Source organism: Manis pentadactyla, chromosome 10, assembly GCF_030020395.1.
Source record: "Manis pentadactyla isolate mManPen7 chromosome 10, mManPen7.hap1, whole genome shotgun sequence".
Taxonomy (NCBI): Eukaryota; Metazoa; Chordata; class Mammalia; order Pholidota; family Manidae; genus Manis; species Manis pentadactyla.
Genome location: NC_080028.1, coordinates 112,673,832 through 112,698,149, shown reverse-complemented (window position 1 = coordinate 112,698,149; position 24,318 = coordinate 112,673,832). Strand labels below are relative to the sequence as shown.

Here is a 24,318-nt window from a genome sequence, read left to right as displayed (position 1 = left end):
TAGTGTGAGCCTGACCTGATTACCCTCTGATAACGTTTTTGCTTTCTGGCATAACAAGATATCCCAGACCCATGTTGCACATTTTCAGCCTCAGACATGGAACTGACCATTTCTTAAATGAGGTCTGGTTCCCTTTGGTGGGGAATAGTATGTAGAGACCAAGTATTGGGAAGACATTGCTTCTAGACCTTTTCAATAAACAGAAATAGGGCTATGTATTTTTAACTTGAAAATTATTACATAAAGCTGTCACATATGTCACATATGTATATATGAATAATATATTTCACATATGTGAAATAATCGATTTTACTTTCTGCCAAAATGCTTCTTCTGAACTGCTCATCTAGTGGGAAGCATTAAAATCCTAATTTTAACAGAATGATAATAAAAATGCCATAGCTGATTTAACTGTATGCAAAATATTGGTGCATATATCCTGCACCCAGTAACAGAATGTACAAATAACTCTTTTATCAAAAAGCACAAAATAAACTATTTGTAGGCATGGGCAAAGACAGAGTTAATTATTATCTATTTGGTCAGCTATAGCTAATAACTGATGACTATAGTGATTTTCTTAATCAGCAGCTAACATTTTCTTCAGTTATTCTCTCCAACTGACTTCTCTGAAGTTATTGGTGAAGAATGCAGCCTGAAGCTTCCCATCACTGTTCTTTAATAATAAAGCACATTTTCAGAATTAGACAATGTCACCTCCTATACCATTTTCATTCATACACCATTGCACCACGGCAAGGCTTTTTTCTTCTCTAAGAATTTTAGTCATTACAACGTCTGCTCTGGTTCACAAAGAAGCCACATCAGCAACATTTATCAAACCAGTTTTTACAGTCATAAATGGGTAAATGATTCATTTTTCCACCACATTCATAGGATCTCCAAGTACAGCATCACAACCAGTTTCTGAGTAACTGTGCATAATTTTCTTAAAAAACAACAAACTTTAAACAACTGCATTCTTAACAATGTGTATCGCAATAATTATGCATTTATTTTAATGATATCTACATGAATTTTTAAATTTTTATCAGCTGGAGTCAGTGAATCCTGATCTGCAATGCACCAAAGCAAAGTTCCCAATTTGTGGGCGATGCACACCCAGCAAGGCCCAACACCTGGCCAGGCCTAGGATAATGCTGCTTCCAGGCCTTTCCAATGGTCAGAAACAGGGATCATAAATATAATTTATTTTTACTAATAAGTAAATTTTTTAATAATAATAAAAGGGACAGCATTAAGGAAATTTTTTAAAGTGATAATAAAAGGGAAACAATTAAGTAGTTATCCTGCCTATCTTATATGAATTATATTTCGGAGTAACCAACTATCTCTTGTGAATGAGAACAGATAACTCTATTTATCGAAAACACCAGCTAATAAATACAGATAAAATGTTAGAATTAGAAAATTGCCATTTGCAAACCCTAATGAACTGACTCAGGCTATAGTAATCAATGAATGGAAATAACATTGGATTAATAGTTGATAGGAAACCATGCCAAATGAAGGGATCAGTCTATCACCACTTATACCTATAAAGCAGTGTTAATAACATTAAAGTGAGATAAGCAGGCATTAAATGTCTCTTAAATTCAGATAGAATTTAATAGGAAATAATACATAGGAAATTTTTAAAGACTGGGGATTGCTGTGTCCCAGTAAAACTTTATTTATGGGCACAGTATTGTCTTTGATGTATTTTTGCCAAAATAATTTGAAACTAACTCTAAGTTTTTACATCTAAAATCCAGTCTACAGGAAATACTAGAAGTAAAGAAACTAGTTAAATGACATCATAGGAAGAAATGTGCCAAACCCAGAATACCTGCCCATACCTGAACCAGTTTCTTCAATCAAACCAGTATGTCGTACATCTAAAACCAATATAATGTTGCATATCAACTATACTTTAAAAAAAAAGTCAACAGCATGAAAAACCAAAGGAGAGAAGACTGTTCTACATTACATAATCTAAAAGACATAATAACCAAATATAGTGAGAGTCCCTTGCCCGGATCCTAATTTAAATCAGCAAAAGGAATTTTTAGATAACTGGGGAAATTTGAATAGGAATTGGATATTAGATCATAATAAAAATTTTAATTATGCAAGATGTGATAATGGCACTATGGTAATGTAAGAAAATGTTTCCCCCTTTTTGGAGAGGCATATTGATGTATTAGGGGTTGGACATGACTCTGGGATTTGCTTTAATCATCATCATAATAATAATGCTTCAGTAAAAATAATTGAAAGGAGATATGAAGCAGGCATGTCAAAGTGTTGATGCTTGTTAAAGTTGCATGATGGATAATTTTTCATAACAAAAATTTTTAAAGAAAAACCTAATATAATAATGCCAACTTCTGCAAATTGGTTTATAAAGTCAAAGTTATTAGGATCAAAATCCCAAAAGTATTCTTGATAGTATTTGAAAAATCACTTTAAAATTTATACAGAAACTCAAAGGGTCACACAGAGCCTAGATAGATCTAAAAAAGAATAAGTGTAACAAATTTAAAGGTTGATTATAATGTTGTAGAAATAAAGACAGGGCAATATTAGCATAGGAAAACACAAATACACCAAATAGAGAGAAAGAACTAGAATTAATCCTACACAGAAACGGCTGAGCAGACTTTCCAGAAGGATGTAAAGGATGAACTAACTATTCAATAAATGCCACTAGGAAAGCTGAGCTAATTATACACAAAATCAAATCAAACCCAGGTGGATTAAAAAATAGAGAACTTTTGGAAAACATATGTAGTGGTGCAATTACCAAAAGATCATTATTTGTTTCCATAAGGAACTCCCAGGTATTTCCAAATTCCTGAACAACTGACAGTATTTCCTGGCAATTCTTCTCTTTCTATGTTTAAGATACGGTATTCATCCCGGAGGTCATAACTGGGAACACGATGGTCACTTCTGGAACGAACCCAGCAACAAGATATCACACTTGGCAAAAAGCAGCCCCATGCCCCCAGCAGTGTTAATGGCAGAGATACAAAATCTGTTCTTAAGTTCTGAAAAGTTTACCAATTGCTATGATTTTTAGGTAGAAAAATAAAGGAGCTCTTTGTTCTTTTCTTCTTCTGATGGGAAAAGAAAATCTGTAACTTTATACATTTAAAAGGCCATGTTAAGAGATAAATTGCCATCCTTAGTCTTTGCATGTGTTCAGGGCTTTGTTTTTAAGAGCTGAACAGTTGCGTGTGCTCAAAATTTTAGGGGGGTCAATTTAAGCATCATCTCTTTATGTAGATATTCCTTCTTTCCCTTCCCTGCCCTGCCCTAATCTCCATGCAGGATTAATATTACCATGATTGAATTCATCCATCTTTTTCTTTGTGACTAGTGATTTTATGCCTTGAGAAATTCTTCCCTATCCTATGCCAGAAATGTTCTACTATATCAGCAAAAAACATATTTTTTGTTTTTAATGTAAGGGCCAGAGAGTAAACATTTTGGGCTTTACAGACCGTATAGTCTCTGTGGCAACTACTCAGTTCTGCCACTGTGACACAAAACAGTCAGAGAGAGGACATAATGAGTGGGGATGGCTGTGCCCCAATAAAACTTTATTTATGGACACTGAAAGTTGACTTTGATATACTGTGAACATGTCACAAAATATTATTCTTTGGGATTGTTTTCCAATAGTTTAAAAAGGAAAAGACCATTCTTAGCTCTTGGGCCACACAAAACAGGTGGCCGGGCTGATTTGTGGTAAGCCTTAAAGCTTAAAGGATTGACCACAGAGTTTTGTACAAAGAAGAGAAAAAAGGCCATCCCCTTCTTTGGCCTGGGAAATCATGGGGAGAAGAATGAAGCCATCAGATATATCCTTCTTAGGTTTTCCCCCTCCAAACTTTGGTTCAGTGAATGAAGAGGTGTTATTAGGTAAAAAATGTGGGCAGGGCCTATCTCTAATTGCGACTCCGTAAAGCAATCCCTCAGGCCTTCCCTACGCCAAAGGCCCCGGCGTCAGTCTGACAGTGCACAACAGCCACAAAGAGGGAGCTTGGGGACTTCTGGGTCAACCTCATTTCTCACTGAGAATAAATGGGATAAATGAGTACATTGGAGAAAAATAAAACAGTGCTAGATAGATAAAATGTGATAAGAAGACTGTCATTTTAAATAGGAGATCAGAAAATTTTTCACTGGGAAATTTTTGAGTTAAAGAAAAAGAAACTTAAAATGCTCTAGGAAGGAAAAAAGTGCTTCTGCTCTGAGGTGTCTGGCATGTCCAAGACATAGGAAGATGACAATTGGACGGGAGCAGAGCAATAGAGGGGAAAAGTAGCAGGAGATTAGCTAGAGGAGATAATGGAGGCATAGGTGATTGTATGGGGTCTTACATAAAAACTTTGAATTTATTCTAGAAGAGATGGTAAGCCTTTGGAGTTTTTGTACACAGGAGTAATGCAATCCAACTTTTGTTTTTACCAGATCACCCCAGCTGTCATATTGAGAATAGACTCTAAGTGCCGAGGACAAAATCCAGAAGATCCTTTAAACGTGCTTTTTCAATAATTCAGGAAAGAGGTGGCACTGACTTGGATTGGGGCGGTAATGGAATTGGTGAGAAGTTGAATTCTGAATACATGTTGAGGGCAACAGCAACAGGATTTGTCAACAGAATGGAAGTACAGTGTGGGAGAAATGGAAGTCAAAGATGGATACAAAATTTTGACCTAAATGTAGCTGAGGTCTGGGATCATTATCCCAAGCACCCATTCTTGTATATCACATGGTGATTCCTTCAATGATCACTGTGGCAAGTGGGATGAATTCTTCTCACCAACTTAACCAAACACCTTCACATTTGGGGATGCCCCTGGTCAGCTGCCCCTGTCTCTGCTCGGGGACCCCTCAGGTAGCCATCTTTTTCCCTCACTTCTTCTGAGCTGGTTTGCTGTAAACCGACAAAGGACTAACATACAGACAACTCGTTAGTGAAATTCTAAAAATAGAATTGTACAATTCTAAAGTGGCAGGCTCTGTGCAAGGGTGGCTTCAGACCCTTATTCAAAATAAAGTATCTGGGCCCCTCTTGTTAGCCTGCCTCCCACTTGGAAAACTTTGTTTGGCTTGTTGTTGTTACTGAGTCTCTAATTTTCTTCTTTGTTTGAATCTGGGTTCCAGATAACTAAGGGTATTATAGAATGAACATGAGAAATCCCAGGGGCTTGTGTATGTAAAAATGCACATTAAATATGTAATGTAGCTCTACCTTCATCCTCTTGTCCCCATTCCAAGCTCTTACTCCTCCAATACTGTATTTATATAAAAATTGTATCAGATATAACACCTACCTGATGGTTCTCAATGATTACTGTGCATAAGGATCATTTGGAATGACTTGATAAGATGAGGTTTCCAAGCCTCACTCCTAGGGATTAAGATTCAGTCGGTTTGTGATAGACGCAAATGCTCTGGATGACTCTGGGACAAGCAGGCCATGACATTAGGAGAAGCACTGCGTAGGCCATGCAGTGCGAAGACAGTGAAGAGCAGTACTGTGCCAGGATGACAGCCAGAGGGCGACACTGAAGAGGACATGCTGGCTCTGAGAAAAGAAGGCCCTAAAGTGTCACCTTTGTATGCAGCAGCTCTAACTAATACTGCATATATTCATAGTGCATAGTTAGACTGGATTATATGGGGACTTTTGAGGCAGGCTGACTGCTCTCTGAGGTACTATGAGGCATAGTAATTAGTTATTACTAATTATATCTTACCTCATCCCAGGTCAAATTACTTCATCCTTCTGAGTCAATTTCCTCATCTGTAAATTAGGGGCAGGGGAGAATGCTTAACCCACTGTGCAGTATTAATTAAATGAGATAATACGATTAAAATGTTTAGAATTCTACCCAGTACACAGTAAACACTCAATTAAGGTTGATAATTATTACAGGATGTAGGTAACATCTGTACAAGGCATATAAAGTATGAGTAAACAGCTTAGCCCATATATATTTTCATCTAACATTATATAATTCTATTCCCATCATCAAAGAAAGCCCAAAATCTCAGGTTCTTATTTACAGATTAAGAACTTTTTTTCAAAGTCCACATTCTCAAGCTTTGTCCTTCTTTATGGAAGAATAGTAGTAGCTTGCATTAACTCACAAAAATTGAAATACTCTTATAATTACATCTGTGATTACAACCTCCTAAAATAAGGAATAAGGTTTATGTGGATCTTTTTATGTATTATGTTAGTTTATATCATATACAGCAGGGAACTTCATGAATGGTTTTAATAATTTTCATCTACAGGGATAATAAAAGGCAAATAAAGCCAAGAAAAGGACATTATTAATGATTTGGTCATGGCCTTTAAATTGACACACACACTACTGAAGTCTTCAAAGAATGATAAATTGTTGAATGATGATAAGATGGGAATGAATAATGACTCACTTATTATTGTTTTTGTACTGAAGGTCCACGCATCACACCCAATTTGTTTTATTTCCAGTGTCAAGAGTCCCTCATAGAAGAGGAGGGATGATGAGGCAGAAAGGTTGTACGGAATGAGATTTTGAAAAACGTTCCACAAAGTTAAGGTGTACAATGCTCAAATAGGCTCCAATCAGTACCTGTCATGCATAAGTGTTAATTTAAGCAACGTAAATGGGTCCTTACCAGTAGCATCCCTAACTAGGTCAAAGGTTGGCACAGAAGTGCAAAGCCTAAGACTGTGAGAAGTAACAATCCTGCTACCACCAGACACTTAAAGATCAGTGGTAGCTATTTTGTTGAAAGGCATTGACATATGTGAGCCTGATCTTCCCATTTCCATCTTCCTCCCAAACTAAAGAAAATGACTTAAACAACAGAAGTATGTTTTCCTCCTTCGTCACACCCAGCTCACATTCTCAGAATTGGCAAGGCTCTGTTTATCAGGCCCTTCCCCGTTGCCTCTCACCCACCCTCGCCCATCACCACAAAGCTGGTTCCTGAATCCTCAGTAAGGACCCCTTATGAAGCTACTCTTTGCTGTTGAATCAATAGCCACATCTGCGATGCCATAGTCACTACTGAGGTTTTATTCCTCAGTTTACCTGAGGGAACTCAGACACTAACCCTTGCTTCCACTCCACACTCATTAGGAAAGGCTCTTAAAGTCCCACCTCCCTTAGGCTGCAGCTGTCATATCATAATAAACCTTATTTTATTTAAGATTTATGTATTTTGTTTTGTCTTTTCTTCCAGGGTCCTCTTTTTCTGTACCAGTCCTGGTAAATTAGTTGGCTTGAGGGACACACACACACACACACACACACACACACACACACCATTCCTTGGGGTGCCCAAGAGGCTGTGAAATTCCAGCAGATTTATTCCCTGTGTACCTACACCAGCTGCATTATCAGGAAGGCATATTGCCAAAACCAGAGAAGAGTTCCCTGCCCACATGCCACACCTTCCCTTTCATTCTGAAACCAGAAATACTGCCAGATACTTGTACCAACTATTAAACTCTGAGGAATCCCTGCAAACCTCAGAGAGTAAACACCTGCTTCCCTTCCCCATCCCAACTTCCCACTGAGTCTAAGAAGAGCTTTTCTTGGGGTCACATCTCACACACCCATACTTTGCATACCTTTGGCTTAACACCTGGTGTAGGCCACCAAATGAAAGGGATGCTGACAATTGAAAATTATATTTGCTTTTAAAATAAATATAAATGATGTTTTGATCTATTGATACATTGTCCTTACTAGTCTTTGTTGTCCTTACCAGCCTCTTTCCTGGTTCTGTCTCCCTAAGGATGGACTGTTCTGTAAATATGCTCCACTAGTCCCAAATCATGGTCAGTTGGATGGTGCTTGAATGAGCTCCCAGAATGTCCCTGTACATGTATGCAACACATGGTCCTTTGCGATACCTGGTGGAAAGAAAAGAGGCTACAGACCATCTCTGCCCACAAAGTCACTCTCCATTGTAGAGTTCCGAGGAGTCTCAGAATTTTACATTTTCAGACCTCACTGCCCAAGTTGTTATAGGTTGTCAAGATAGGAAGAGAGAAACCACCTTATTTAGTACTTTGCTTTCTTACTTTATGTCTTTCCAATATTAAGACACATGGTATGAGAGCCACCATCGTAACTCTTGCTCCTGGTCCCTTGGACATTAGACATAAGCCTGTGCTCTCCCAAGTGTAGGCTGCATGCCCAGCTCCAAGATAACAAGCAATAGGTTCAGTCACAGAAAGAAAATAAACTCCAGCCTCTCAGCTCTAACTTTACATTCCTGAGAGAGAGTCTGAGTGGCCCCACCAGGCTGGGGAGCAGAGGAGTGCCACACCCCCGTCTCAATGACTGAGTGCTTTGGAAATGGGCCTTTCCAGGGAAATAAGACAGTTAGGGGACCGAGACATCCTTGTGGTAGAATGACCATTTCCGAGGCAAATTTGGCCAGGTAGATTCCTCACTGAGTATCCAACTTCACAGGTGAAATAAATTCAAGTTTTATTCCTCTCATTTCAATAGGACAGATTGGTGGGAAATATGGAAAATCAATATATTCCAATTAGAAGACAAATTTCACATGCTTTGTTTGTCTTTTCCATGATTGGCTTTAATACAATTTATATGAACTATGGTGAAGAAGAAATTTCTGTTAAAGAAAAATTAAATTTTATTAAATTATATTTACTCCCCATGATATGTTTTTAAAAAATGGTCAGTAAGCTAATACAAATCTGATACTTTTTTCCTTATTAGAAAAATCAAGCTAAAGTGTTTCTAAAACATTCCATTGGTTTATTCCTCCCAGTATCCTTTGAAAAAGAAGTGACAAACCTAATAAGGTATACAATGTTCCATTAGAAAATACTTGCCAAGCCTTCAAGCTATAGTAAAATGAATACAGTTCATAACTGGGAACTTTAAAAGTCCTATTTGAAAAAATACAAAGGACTGGAAACTAGTATTTGCTTTGGATACAGGAAAAGCATGTAGAATAACATTGTTTCAGCAAGATTATCTCCATGTGACAGTATCAAATATGGAATTAATGAGAAAGTATACTTTCAACCCTTGCTGAAAGTAAAGGAAAAGCTCATCCAAAGAGGAAAAAAGACAGGCATACATTGGTACTATTTCCACATGTTTCTTCACCTCAAATAACCTAATGATACTGTGTACACTTAAACTGAAAGGCTCATCCATTCTACCAAGTCTGAAGCTTAACCTCCTCTATACTTTATGCAGACAAAACTGCTGGTGATTTCATTTGGCTCCCATAGACAATACACAACCACCCAGAAGTCATCAGCAGTTCTAAACAAAGGCATTATATGCTGAGGAGAAAAAAAGGGTCCATAATTCCTAAATTCTAAATAAAGGCATTATATGCTGAGGAGAAAAAAAGGGTCCTCAAGTAGGAAGAGCTTACGGGCAGTAGGACGTTTATAATGGGGAATGGAAACTGGGTTCTCAAACATTTTTGCTTGAGTATACAATTAAATAACATGCAAATACTATGAAACCCCTCTATTATTTAAAATTTTAAATATAAAATTTTTCCCCAATAAGTTTAAATAGTAGCAAAAGATGCAATTCCAGCATATTGTATATTTTGACATTTTAGAAATGAAATGGTTTTAACCATGGTCTTAAGACATTGATCAAAGAAATTGAAGGTGACACAAACAAATGGAAAGTACTCCATGCTTATGAATAGGAAGAATTAATATTGTTAAAATGGCCACGCTACCCAAAACAATCTACAGATTCAGTACAAGTACAATAGCTATCAAAATACCAAAGCATTTTTCACAGAAATAGAGTAAATAATCCTAAAATTTACATGGAACCACAAAAGACCCCAAATAGCCTAAGCAATCTTGAGAAAGAACAAAGCTAGAAGTATTACACAACCTGATTTCAGACTATACTGCAAAGCTGCAATAATTGAAACAATACAGCACTGGCACCAAAAAAAAAAAAAGACACATAAATCCAGGGAACAGAACAGAGAACTCAGAAATATACCCACACTTAACCCATGGAAAGGCTGTAGAGACCTGCCCAAAACACCATGCCTAAAGTAAACAGTAATACATTGTACAATTAAATACTTGTTAAGAGGGTAGATCTAATGTTAAGTGACCTTCTCACAATAAAATGAAGTAAAATATAAAACTCATTTTTCATTACAGGTAGTTCAAGAAGCACTGTTCTGGACCAGAGATCCACAAATTTTTTCCATAAAGTAAACATATGGGCTTTTCTGGCCACACTGTCTCTGCTGCAACCACATAACTCTGCCTTTTTAGGATGAAAGCAGCCATGGACAACACATAAATGAATGAATGTGGCTGTGTTTCAGTAAAACTTTACATTCAAAAATAGATGGTGGTCCAGATATGATCCACTGGCTGCAGCTTGCCAACCCCTCTTACAGGCCGTAAACTAGCAGGGAGCAGATGTCTCCTTTATTTGATCCTTCATTGTCTCCCCAATGCCTGAAATTATCCTTCACATAATAGGTACTCAATAAACATGCATTGAACAGATGAATGATCACTCTCTGATACAGGTGCAGATCTTGCTAGAGTTGACATGGAGGTCCTATGTCCAGGGCCAGCAATGCCATGCATGACCATGATAAGGGTGTGAGCTGGCCCTCATTAACAAAGGATCCGAGGATCAAATACAGCCCTCAGAGCAGAGGCAATCAATGGTAGGTCGGAAGAAGAAAGGAAGAGGATATTGGCACCTGTTTTTATGGGAACCATGAAAATTTGAGAGGAATGGTTCGGAAAGCCAGAGGGGCATGTGAGAGATGGCTTAGCAGAGGCTGGGGAGCATCGCTGAGAGGTGGCAATGACGCACAGGGCAGCAGTCTCCTCTTACAAGGCTCAGGGCTCAATGTCCCTTGTAGAATGGACTAGAAAGAAGACTGCTATATATAGCCATGCCATTGTACTCTTTAAAACCCTCTGCTGATACCTCGGGAGTGTGAGGGAGACTGCAATTTCCATTTCAAGGTGGCTCTGAGCCCACTGAGGAGACGCCATGAGCAAAGCTAACCTCCCTAGTTGAAAAAATCTGAGGACAAGAAGTTATCGTTGATACTGAATAGTAGCAGACCAGCCCAAGGACTACTGAGGGGATTTGATCCCTTCATGAATCTTGGGATAGATGAATGTGTGGAGATCACAAACCAGGGTGACAGGCCAGTATTGGAATGGTGGTAATATATGGAAACAACACCATCATGTTAGCAGCCTTGTAAAAAGTATAAATGGCTGTGTTCAGCAGAGAAACCAGTTGCTTCCACATGTTCCCTCTCTAAGGACTCATTTGATGGTCGTATGTAAACTTGTCACATTAAATTTTTTTATTAAAAAAAAACACAAACTCTGATGAATGCTAATACCAGGTCCAAAGTCCTTCTGACTGACATATAAAGTCCCTGATCACTTGGTCCCAACCTAGCTTTCTAGTCACTTCATGCCAACAAGCCCTCTCCTGATGTGTATTGTTCCCAGGGCCACTTTGGAGCATTCAGTTTCCCTCAACATGCTTGGCATTTTCACAGCTCAGTGCTTTTGCTCTAGCTATTCTCTGCTGTGCAATGCCTTTCTTTTCCTCTCCGTCCAGCAAGTTTTTATTCCCCTTTGAGACTTACCCTGTGAAGCCTTCATGGCTCACTTACCCAAATAGTTTCTCTCATTCTGCTGCTCTGCCATTACATTATAGCCCAATTATTTGTTTGCCTGTCTGCCTTTGTGCTGAGACAGGGAGCTCCTTGAAAGCCAGTTTTAATATTCTGGTGCTTAAGCAGAATTGGCAAAAATGCGAACAGCCCAGGATGCTGCACTTACAGCGATGACAGCAGTGTTTTGTCCTGCGTTCCCTCTTGCTACACTGATTTTTCTTTCAGCACTTATCCCTTTGCAGCTGAATCTTCTGTTTTGCTGCTCTCAAACCCAGACACAGGAGAAAACATCTTTATGCAGGGAGGATAAACTTCTCTGCAGGAGGGGCCAAATAAATGTTTCAATTGTGCTTTAAAATTATTGAATACCCAAACACACAAAAGCCCTTGAGAGACCTTCTCAATCCCGTGTGCATTTTCAGGGAGATGTAACTAGTATGTTTTTATTAGTTAATTTACACTTAACTTATCAACATAATGTACTTCCAGTCAACGTTTCTTTAGGAAGCAGAATGGTATATTTTTTCTCTATTACCAGGGTGCTGCTTTTGCCAATCGAAACTTGACACAAAATAATATTAATCAAACTGAATTTCTAGTTTCTTGAGAATAAAATTCCCAAATGAACACAACAGAGTTCAGGCTCTCAGGGTCAGCACCCACAGCGGAGCACACCTCTCCTTCCTTCCTTCTTTCCTTCCTCCTGTCCTTCCTCCCTCCCGCACACCCTCCCTCCCTCTCTTTCTGCCACCCTCTCACTACTCCTCCTCTCCTGCTATTTGAGGTTACAGGGGACACAATCAAAATGAGACAGTTTGAATGTTGCAGTTAAATAAGCATACTTCCGAACTTGACCTTTTGAGATTTTATTTAATAATAAATCTTGAAGAAGTAGACTCATTCTTCCCAAATCTTTCTCACTTGAAACAGTTATCAAGGTACAAGTTTTCCTTTGGTGAGTCAGTCCGATGCCTCAAACAAAAGGACAACTGTGACAAGTGAGGCAAATTTTCAAATGTGCTTATTCAACAACTATCTCCTGAGTAAGATATGATGGTGAACATGGGAGAGAGAACAAAAAGTTAGTTTCATATGTCTTGAGAATCCACCAGATATGGTCCAGCTAACAGCAGAGAAATAAAGGCTGGGCTCAGCTCTGATAATAGACTTATTCATGGGGCGGTGGGGTGGGGCCGCAGGTGTTTGGAACTCACTCAGCCACAGATGCTGGGAGAAGGCCCAGCGAGTAGACAATACTAGCATCTGACACGTTGCAAAAACCCACAGAGGGTGGCCTAGGGAAGTGGCCCTAAGTGGCCTTTACAAGGAAACAGGAACGCTCCTAGCCACAATACGTCTAATGACTGTAGTCCTCTGGAGGCATCCAGAAAAGCTAAGAGAGCCAGTAAGTCAAGGAGAAGTCCCAGCCAAGTCAGATAACCCGTGCGTCATAATCTAAGTCTCTAGGAACAGGAAAAAACAAGGCAACACTTCAGATTTTCAGGGACAAATTGCACATAGTAACACAGGTCCCACATGTCAAGGTGGGGGGCCCATGATAAGAACCGAGGCACAAAGTCTGAAGCCAATCTAGGAGCAAAAATCCTCTTGCTGCATCACAGAACTCTTTACATTACTGTTTCCTTCACTCGGTAGTGGTCCTGAAGGTCAGGGTGGGGCTGGGTATGCTCGGGGGTTCGAGTGCCATCAGCAGTGAGGAGAGAAGAATGCAAACTCCGTCCGACAGGGCTGAGAAATGGTCCCTGACCTCACGGCTCACACTGCGAGAACTGAGAGGGGGTTCGGGGGATGGTACCAGGAGGAAACACGAGTTACTGTTTTACCCAAGGAGGAATTCCCGGATCTGAAGCTGGCGGAAACAAAAGCTGTACCCTACTGCGGGTTTCAACGCAGTGCTTTCATCTAATTAATAAAGAGTAGGAAAAGGGTGGTATGTATGCTGAGGAATTTAAACTATAAATCAATCCAAAACATTTACTTCTGTGAGAAGTTCATGTGTAATTTTAATGTATTGGACAGGATTCAAGTCATCACAGTTTGCTGAAAGTTCTAAGTGAACTTTGTGCTGATCATTGAGGCTCTTATGTGAATACAGTGGTGACCTTTGCTCTCTCTTACTTTCCCTCTCTCTGGCTATTGAACGTAGAATTACAAAGTCTTTAGCATACACTTACAGTTATACAGTACACAGCAAGGGCTTCAAGCAGTTGCAACTCTTCCTTCTGGTCAGTTCAGCTAACTAGTGACACCAAGAATAAAGCATTAGGAGAAAACAAATCTACTTGAGATAAAACTCACGGTCATTGCCCATCTAGCGCGGGAGTGGAGACTGGGTTGATCCTGTAATGCATCCTCAAATCCTAGGAATGAGATTCCAAAATAATCCCCAGTTTCCTTTTATAGCAATTACGGATTTTCATCATTAGTCAAATGTATTTTTTTTTCAAAATCATGCTTTCTTTTCTCTGAGTTGAGACCTATAAGCAAATTGTAAAATCATTTCAGTGGGTTGACTACAGTTTTTAATTAAACTGAAAAGAATAAAATCTAACTGAAAAGTAGAGAAGATAAGCAAAGAGAAGAACTAAAGCTTCTGTTTGGGGGGGGGTGTTTGTGCGCTGGATCCCAATATAAAACACATTTCTTTCTGTGGATTATAGTTTTAAAAATCGACATAGATATATAAAAGAACTAGCTGGCAAATTCCCTCCAAAATACCATTACCAATCCCATGGTATTTCGTTCGCCATTATGTTCAAGGGTGTGAGCACAAATACAATCATAATAAGAATGACTACTTTTGATAAGAACAGGGATGGCTAAAAGTTAAAATAGGGAGAACAGGTTACTTGAAATTTGGAAGACAAACTTAAAACTTAGGCTTAACTTCTCCAAACTTAGTGTTCTCGTGTTAAAAAAAAAAAGTAAGTGATATTTAAAGAAAGTCTGAGCTTTCAAAAAAAATTGGTTCTATTCTAGTCTTGTCTAGTCTAGTCTATTCTTCTGTTCTACCAACCCCAAATCTGAGCATTGTAATTCACTTTCATCCAATTCTAATACCAAATGTTTTTCATACAGAATATTTATGGTCTTCCTTATTTTAAAAAAGTTCCTTTTTTCTACTATAGAATGAATTCCCATTCAACATAGAAAATGTAGCAGAAGGAACTCTTAGATCTAACATATGAAGAAAATAGTGAAGATTTTTCTAAGCAGTTTAAATTATCCAATACTTTCAGTGAGATTTTAAACTACAAGATGATAAGGACAAGTGAAGAGATCACATTTGGTAGCGTCTTCTGTTGGACTGATTTTATATTTTTGAGTTATACAAACGTACTTCCTGATAAAAGGAAGAGCAAACCAGTATAACAGTGCAGTGTCAACCTTTGAGTTTGCAGAAATACCCACTGATATTTCAGAGTGGGGGTGAACACAGGAATTCCTTTCAAACAGTCTTAGCTGCATAATTCTCCTCTGATCTCACACCCACTTGTGCTGATCTTCTTTTTTCTTTGCCCAGACACAGAGTGCAAACAGATCAGAACAGAATTCTTACAAGGAGGCAGTTCGACCCTCCACTCCCATTCTGCTTAAACTCCAGTTCAAAGACAGAAATGAAATCCAAGCGGGTTGTGGTGACACTGTGGGATATGAATGTAGCCAGAACCTAAGCATTGTTATCTCCTCTGTTTCACCCAGTCCCTGAGCTCTCGAAGCCCTACCTCTGAATCACTGTTTCTTAGCCCTCTGAACCTTGAACAGAAGGAGCTGGCATTTGAGAGCTGGATCAAAGTGCCAAGTATCATCTAAATCCAGAGTCGTCACCACGGTCCATGAGGTGCTTCATCATCACATCTCTGTCTGTCCCTGTGAATTCCTCTCCTGCAACCCTCCTCTTCTTGCACTGCCCTCCTTGTTGGCCCCAAACACATGCAGTGCGCTCCTGCTGCACATGCTGTTCCCTCTGCTGCCAAGCTGGTCCTTAGGCTTCTGCATGGCCACACTTAGACCCCTGCTTTACCGCTGAAGCTCATTTTCCTGGCCCCGTCACTCATGTCTCATACACTCTGCATTATATTTCTTGACAGCACTTAAGTGCTTAGCTTGATTTCTTCTGCTACAAACATGAACTTTAGAGTCAGAAGAACCTGGGTTAGAATTCTGTCTTGGCCCTTGCTCTGATCTTGGACAAACTGCATATTCAGACCCCTTAGTCTCCACTTCCTTACTGTTAAAAATGAGGATTGTATAGTTCAAAAGGAATTACATATAAAAGCTCTAAGCTCAATGCCCTCTTACATTAGAATGCAAGTTTCAGAAGGACAAGGTTTTTGTAGATTTAAAGCTATACTTCAACCCACAGGACAGTACAAAAATTTGGTTTAAAAATGTGTATTTTGAAGGAAGGAAAGTTGGGAGGCAAGATAGGAGAGAGGGAGGCAGGGAAGGAAAGAAGGAAGGACAGAGGATGATTATGGGCTCAGTCAGTGTTAATTTGTGATCATTGTTACTCACTTTTTTTTCACCAAAATGACTCTGAAATGCTTTTGTGAAGGAATATGATAACATATGATAAATCAATATACTCCTCACTTTTCCTAACTCATAAAAGGTTCCCCTCCTTCCTTCTTACCATCTGACTACTTAAAGTTTTCTATCCCTATTTTTTATGACATCTGAAAATCAGCAAATAAAGTAAAATGTGAGAAATAACATAAATTAGAATAGCAGTAGTATAAGGTCAGACAGGAAATAGTTGGAACCTATTGGAAAGGTCTTAGAGCTGATGGCCCATAACTGTGATGCTGTCCAGACAGGAGAACAAGTCCTTTGCATGTTCAGTAGAGCAGACTCTGGGAGACCAGGCAAACACAGCCCAGGACCAGAGGTGATTATCAGCAGGAGTCCTGGCAGAAGTCCAGGATGCCCTACCTTGAGATGCACATTCCTAAAGACCATGGCCCACGAAGTTCCTCTGCATTCCCCTACCATTCTGGGCCTACTTCCTACTTAACATTTACAATATTATGTTGTGATTATGGGTTTAAGTGTCTGTCCCCCTGACCAAATACTGAATTTCTCAAACATGGAAGTTCATCTGGGGATTTTTAGGACCTAACACAGTGTCTGTTGAAGTGAACCAAACCATTGAGTGTTTTTATACTAAAAGGCAAGATAGGTACTTCCAACCCCCTGTTAATCACATGACCATACACAAAACATCAATCAGTGGTTTGTCATGGGACCTCCATGTAAAGAGTTTTTCCTTGGCACTTACAGTGCAATATACCAGACTTTTTATGAATTAGTAGACAAAATTCTACTATATTAGAATCTTTTGCTTAAATGACACGATTTACTTTCACCAGCAATTTGCAGATTCAGTATCCTATGATTTTGTTGCATGAATTTTGTATCTGTAAAGATGAAAGAAAACACTTCAAACCTGGGCTGTCTTGCTTAATTATAACTATAAGTAGCCAACTTTTGGCATCATGGTTCTGGAGAAGATCCAGAGAATCTTTAGACATCAATTTGAAAGCTCTACCATAAAAATCCCAACTCATCTAACTAATTAATCAAAATCTCCAAGTAGACACAGGGATATAGCATTCTTCCATGGGCAAACTGAACTTTCCTCTGAATTTAGGGATTAGTATACTTAGTTGTAGTCATTTTGGCTCACCTATTTAAGAGGTGCTTTGATTATGTAAGATAATGAAATTTATAATCATGTTTCTAGGTTACCACTCATGTTTATCTTTGTTTTGATTGTGATATGTGACCTGCTTTAACTATTCAGACAAGAGAAATTACATAATATGTTTACAGGTATATGCTTTATAGAAAATCACCCAAATGAATCTGTTGACAGGCTCTAATTCTAATAATGAGAATTTTTAAAACTGTGCTTTCTTTATATTCTTTACAAGAAAGCTCTCTTGAAAATAAAGAAGTTTTATCATTTTAAAGGGCAAAAGTACTCACTGATATTTATACATTTTTAGATACTGTGACTAATGTCTCTTTAAAAAAAATGTTTCATTTAAGAGAATATGTCTTCAGTAGACTCCAAAGAATAACTTAGAAGGAGTACTGATGAGTTTGCTCAAGACACAGCCATAGTGCTGTGTGATGAAAAGACTATAGGTGATGGATGCTTCAGAGAAACAAAAGATCGAAAGTCGAAGCAAAGGGTCAAGAGCTAAAAAAAAAAAGGGGTGGGGAATAAGTTAAAGATAATGTTATTTTCAGAGGTAATCAAATATGCAAAATGCATTGTCATTCCAAAAGATTTAAAGCTTAGTTCTCTGAAAATAATACATTGCGTTGTGTTTTCTTTGCAAAAACCTATTTTTTACATTTTTGTAAAAAGCTATTTACTGGTTTATGTACTTTTCTGTATGTATGTATTATACTTTGATTTAAGAAGCTTGCTTTAGAAATGCACACCTTTTAACACATTAACACACTTAATGAGAGCCTAAAATGGTGACAATTCTAAACCATCAATACAAAAAAGAAAACTATTCTTTACCTCTTCTTCAACATGCAGCCCTTCAATTCATAAAACAAGCTCATCCATCCGTGGCAAGGGCTGCCTGTCTCTGACGATGAGCCACATTGCGTCAGCATGTGTCAGGACTTAAGGTGAGTTGTACAGGCAAGGTCTCTGTCACTTTCAAAAGGCCTGAAGCCTGTAATAAACACTGGAAACTCTAATCATTTAATATTTACACATACTTAACTAGACACCCAGCACTAGGCTGAATATATATTAGAGCTTTATCTGTAGAGAGATGGACCCTGGTCTTTTAGATTTGCGATTGTACAGTGACTTCCACCAATGCATATCCGGTTATGCAGTGCCGCTGTGCATGTGTGTGTGTGTGTTATGAGAGAGGAAGAGAGAAGGAGAGCACCCAGTTGTGTTTTTTTCCCCCTGTGAGTCACCAGTGTTGGGTCAATAAAAGTAACATTCCTATCTCACTCGTTAAGTGGAAACAAGTTCACATGCCAATGGGTGTGTGTGTTGATACTCATGAAGACTTTGCCCAAAATACATGAATTTTATTAGTTTCCCTAATAAATATTCAATGAACATTAGACAGTTGTAAATCTTTTCCTCGTTTTTTACAATAGCATGATTTTCTACATCTGGAATCCAGTGTTTTCTGTGGCCGAGAAAGACAAATGACTGTACTGCAATTCAGGGTTAAAGTGGAGAGACACAAAGTGATAGATCGCAGGGAAATCTACCCAGTAGGAATAGCTCGCTTGATAAACACAATATTTTTAAAAAATTACTTAACTCCCAACATTAAATGACTTGATTTTGTTATAAACCTACAGTTGGAGTTTCTTTTGACAATCAAATAATCTGAGAATATTGGGCTTTCGTTATTATATGGACTGAGTTGAGCACTACTACGTCCTTCAGACTGGGTAGGAGTTTTCACATCAAGGATTGACTCCATGCTGTGCACAGCCTGCTTCAGCATTCACATACCTGCCTGACTCCTGCAGACACTGGAGGTTATAATCCCTAGTTTCCATAGGAAGCCAAATTAAATTATCTGGTAAATTTGTTAATCATAAATTTATTTTCCCCATTTCCTTGCCACCCTATAGTGGAAGATACTGATATCTTAAAGTATTCTGTTTATTAGCTTTCAAAATGGTCCTTTGTAACTATCTATGATTCTTTAAACAAAAACAACAAAATCCTTTCCGTTGGTTGTTTTAAAACCAGAAAGTCATGTCTTTCTATTCAATGGATTATCAGGTTTTTTAAATATATTTTTGTTAAGTTCAGATTTCCATATATTACTTACCCCTCTGCCAGAAAAGCAGTCTTAATGATAGTTGATAAATAATATGATCCTCATATACAAAGCGTAGCATGTTTCCTTGGAAGCAGCCTAAAATCAAGGCACTGAGACATCAGTTTGTGAAAGCATCTATGTTATGTGTAGATAACCTGCCTTTTATTTCTTTGAAAGTGAGAGTTTTTTTTAAAGAAGCAAACTCTGGGATTTTTCCTTAAAGCATGTAGGAGAAGTTCTTGGTATTAAATTATGGGAAAATAAAAAGAAAAAAGTTTGCCACTGACATTCGGTATTATTATTACATACACCATAAACTTCTCCTATTTGTTCAAACATTAGATGGAGGGAAAAAACCGAGCATATGAATATTCCACCACACTATCTATCTTTATGGTAACTTTAAACTCAGAAACTTTATAAAACAGTCTGCTGAAAGACAGACAAACTGTTCAAATTTTACCTTGAGGCATTTCTCTAAGGCTGACTTAGGAACAAAGTTTTGCATGGAAACACTGAGGCATTGAGGCATCCTTAGCTAATGTTAGTAGATGAACCCTGCTATATTTAAAAGTGAGGTATTTAATTGTTCCTTCCTTATAAGGATGCAAGAAATTAAACTCTAATTTTTTATATCTTCAAGATCTAGTTACTGTGCACAAAAAAAGAAATACATGTGTATGTGCTGATATAAATATTTAAATGAACTGTATTTTAGAAGTTATATAACATAGAAATTGTAATAGCATTAAGTTAAACATTACTAACTTTCCTTGAGAAATTATTATGTTCTTTCTTCATAAAGCTGAATTTTCCTGAAAACAACAACTCTCTGTACCAGTGAAAAGTTTGGGGAAAAATTTGAGAGATTTACCATTTATTATCTACTACCTCCTATAATGATGGTTTTACCACCTGCCTTCAGGAGCCTCCAGTTATTCACCTAGGAATAGGAACAATGTGTAAGATCTACACTCGCTCCCCAATGCTCCATTCCACCAGTACTTGATGTCTTTGATTGTGAGTGAGATGTAGACTGTGGCCAAGAATAGGAATAATTTATCCTGTCTGTAGAGAACCGAATCTGTGACAGAACTCTAACCAGCTGAGTCAACAGGCTACCAACAGATAATGCTCTTTACACTGACAGTGCATAATTTAAATTCTCCCTTCAAATTAGACCATCCCGGTCCTCTACCATCTCTCCTACCATTTCTCAAGGCTCTTTATTAGCTTTTTTTTTTCTCATTATAAAATAGAACTGGATCTTTTTTTAATACTCTTAAAGTCTGAAAACTCACCTTGTCTTCAACCACGCCAGGAGCTGTTGCTTTCTACAAACACATCAGTTTAGCGTCCTCACCACTGGTGCACCCACTCACAGCTACAAAGCCTAGATTGGGAACACCAGAATTGGGAAGACAGATTATAATAAGTGCCTGTTACAACTTTTTTTGTAAATTCTGTTCTCCCTGTGCATCATATTACCACTCTCAGAAAAGAGATTTTGTTTTTTAATGGATCATAGTATGCAGAAGGTGCTTAAACATGTTTGCTGACTCAGTAAATGGACACAGGGAATCTCATGGTGAGAGTGGTTCCCAAATTTCAGTGTGCACAAGAAATCACTTGGAGGGTTTGTTAAAACACAGATTCCTGGGTTCTATCCCCAGAGTTTCTATTCAGTAAATTTAGGTTTAAGCACAAAGTTTTGCAGTTTTTACCAGTCCCCAGATGATGCTGATGCTTCAAGTCCAGAAATTACACACTGGGAACTAGTGGCTTGGACCCCGAGAGTGCATTGTTGTAAGACCATAAAGTGCTCTATCTATGTATGTAGTGAAGTAACCATTTTTCTACCTTTAGCCTAGTTCTCATAGCCACATATACAAGATAGAAATGCTGCCTAAGATTCAGCATGAAGATAGCAAGACTATAAACTATATAGTTTGATTTCTCCAAACTATACAAGAAAATTTATTTGATTATTATTAACAGTAATAATGTGTGCCAACCAGTAGGGGAAGAAAATGGCACAGTGTGAAAAGAGGGGAAACTGGAGGGTGTTTCTGGGAGCAGCGAGGGTGGAGTAAGTGGAAAAAATAGGGCAGTTCTACTCTGAAGCTATGTTGCCTGGCAGTTCCAAAAGGGTGAGCCAGGGTTTTCTCCTTTCTGAAAAACGTGATGTAGCTGCTCTGCCATCTCCCCGATTCTCTCTCTTTCAAACCAAGGAGAACCCCCAGTTTAAGCTTTCTTCATTCTGTGGAGAAGTAATGAATCATATTCTTCTCTGCTATTCACCTAAGCTTAGATATAAGTTAAGCAGGGTGATTTTCAATGTCATTCACTAAATCTAACATGTCGCAGCAAGGTAACAGCATCAACAAGAAATGAGCCGGGTAAAAGTCTAAAGAACTTTTCAAGAGTAATGTTAGAGATGAATTTGCTTTCATTGTAAAGTCGATAAGTGCACATTCAGTGAGAACTTCATGTGCCAACCAGCAAACCGGGGTCAGTGGAACCAAGCAATCAGAATGCTCGGGTTTAGACAAGAGCAGTTTCTTCTTTTATTTAGAAAAAGGTCTCCAGTTCTAGGTAGAGTTCAGTGTTTCTCAAATTTGAATTGCTTCCTCATGTTGAAATTGGAGTTGTTCTGTATAATATAAAAACATTCCTTTATATTTAAGTGAAATGACCCGACCGGCAGCATGAGCACGTTCTCCTCACAAAGGAACAGGACTTTCAATAAAAGCTGAGGGAAGCAACTCCTGCTTATCCACCTTCAAAGCAAAAAGGTCCTTCAGGCTTCTCTGATCAAACTCTTTGTTAACCACATACAAAAACTGCTTTTTGGCAATTTGACCTGCCTTCTAGTGTCATTACATTTGTTTTTTATTCCCCTTTTTCTTGTAAATTGGGAATTGGGTTTAAAAAACCTGATTAAATTTAGAGTTTGGACACAAATACTTCAGACACTATTATCCTGTGACCACACCCAGTTTGTGTCAGTGGCATGAGGTTTGCTCTCTGTGGTAAGTGATCAGCTGTCTCCATTATATGGGTAAGGGTATTTTTCCCTTGCAATTACCACATAATCTGTGGGGTGACACTATGCAAATATCGTCCTCCCCATCAGGCTCTCAGCTGATGATTTTGGCTTCTGTTGATGATCTTAGCCTGAATCAATTATTCCATTAAGGGTTCCAAATGATGATTTTTCTAATTCTATTATTTCTTCCATATTAATGATATTCCTTTGTTTAGAAAAAAGGAGCTTTCATACACTAACTGGTTTTGATAGTCCTTTCCAAAAAAACATGATAAATAAGTTCTTACCTATTTGAGTAAGGTGTTGATATGTCACTTCCACTGATGGCAAATGAGCCTCTCTCCCTCCTTCACTCCCTCTCTAGCTCTCCTCAACTCATGGATTTTTATTTATTTAATGTGTTATGATCACTTAGTAATTATTTGGAATACTTAATTGGTTACAAATATGATCAATGGAAACTGTGAACTCATGGATTTATTTCATTCAATGTTTTGTAAGCATTTGGCTATTCTTTTTGGGATGGTTAACTTGTTCCAGATTTGGTCAGTGGGAGCTGCTTCAAGCTAATTTTGATATGTGAGGACTTTCTGGCTTTCTGGGACAAGATATTAGAAGCTAAACTTCTACTTAGCTAGCTCAGACATGGGATCAGCCTTTTTTTTTTTTTTGGTATCATTAATCTACAATTACATGAAGAACATTATGATTACTAGGCTCCCCCCTTCACCAAGTCCCCTCCACATACCCCTTCACAGTCACTGTCCATCTGCATAGTAAGATGCTGTAAAATCACTACTTGTCTTCTCTGTGTTGCACAGCCCTCCCCGTGCCCCCACACACACTATACATGCTAATCGTAATGCCCCCTTTCTTTTTCCCTACCCTTGTCCCTCCCTTCCCACCCACCCTCCCCAGTCCCTTTCCCTTTGGTAACTATTAGTCCATTCTTGGGTTTTGTGATTCTGCTGCTGTTTTGTTCCTTCAGTTTTCCTTTGTTCTTATACTCCACATATGAGTGAAATCATTTGGTACTTGTCTTTCTCCACCTGGCTAATTTCACTGAGCATAATATCCTCTAGCTCCATCCATGTTGTTGCAAATGGTAGGATCTGTTTTTTTCTTATGGCGGGATCAGCCATTTTTTAAAGTAAATTTGATTCCTTTTAGTAGTTTAATAATCAAGATCTGGGCACCACAGAGTTGTCACCATTTCTAGACCCTTTTAATAAAGAGAGGAGACATAGAAATACATACACACACACACACACACACACACACACACACACACACACATATATATATATATTTAAATTATGAGTTCATATCAATATTTTCAATTCAAATTTAACATTATGGGAAATTTTTTTTCTTAACTTCTCTGATTTCATATACATGTGAATTTTCTTACACAAAAGCTTGTCCTAAAACCTTTACTTATTTTTTCCCAAAAATATACAATAATGGTTAAGAATTGTAGTATCAATATTACTACTAACAATAAAATCACTAAGTGATATTTAAGTTTTCTTTATAGTTCTTGTAGTCCTAAGATTACATCTCACTAAGGATGCACAGAGTATTACATTCAAAATTCACTGGAAATAACTCTTTTATCTGTGTGAGTATGTGAGCACCTTGATATACATGTAAGTTTATTTGTCTCTGTTTTATACTTTAGAATTTTTTTTCCTTTTAAATTAA

General features: G+C 38.1%; 1 pseudogene; it reads left to right on the top strand.

The window, feature by feature from the left end:
• Window positions 1-10,877: 10,877 nt before the first annotated feature.
• On the top strand, window positions 10,878-11,298 carry LOC118925929 (small nuclear ribonucleoprotein G-like; annotated as a pseudogene).
• Window positions 11,299-24,318: the final 13,020 nt, after the last annotated feature.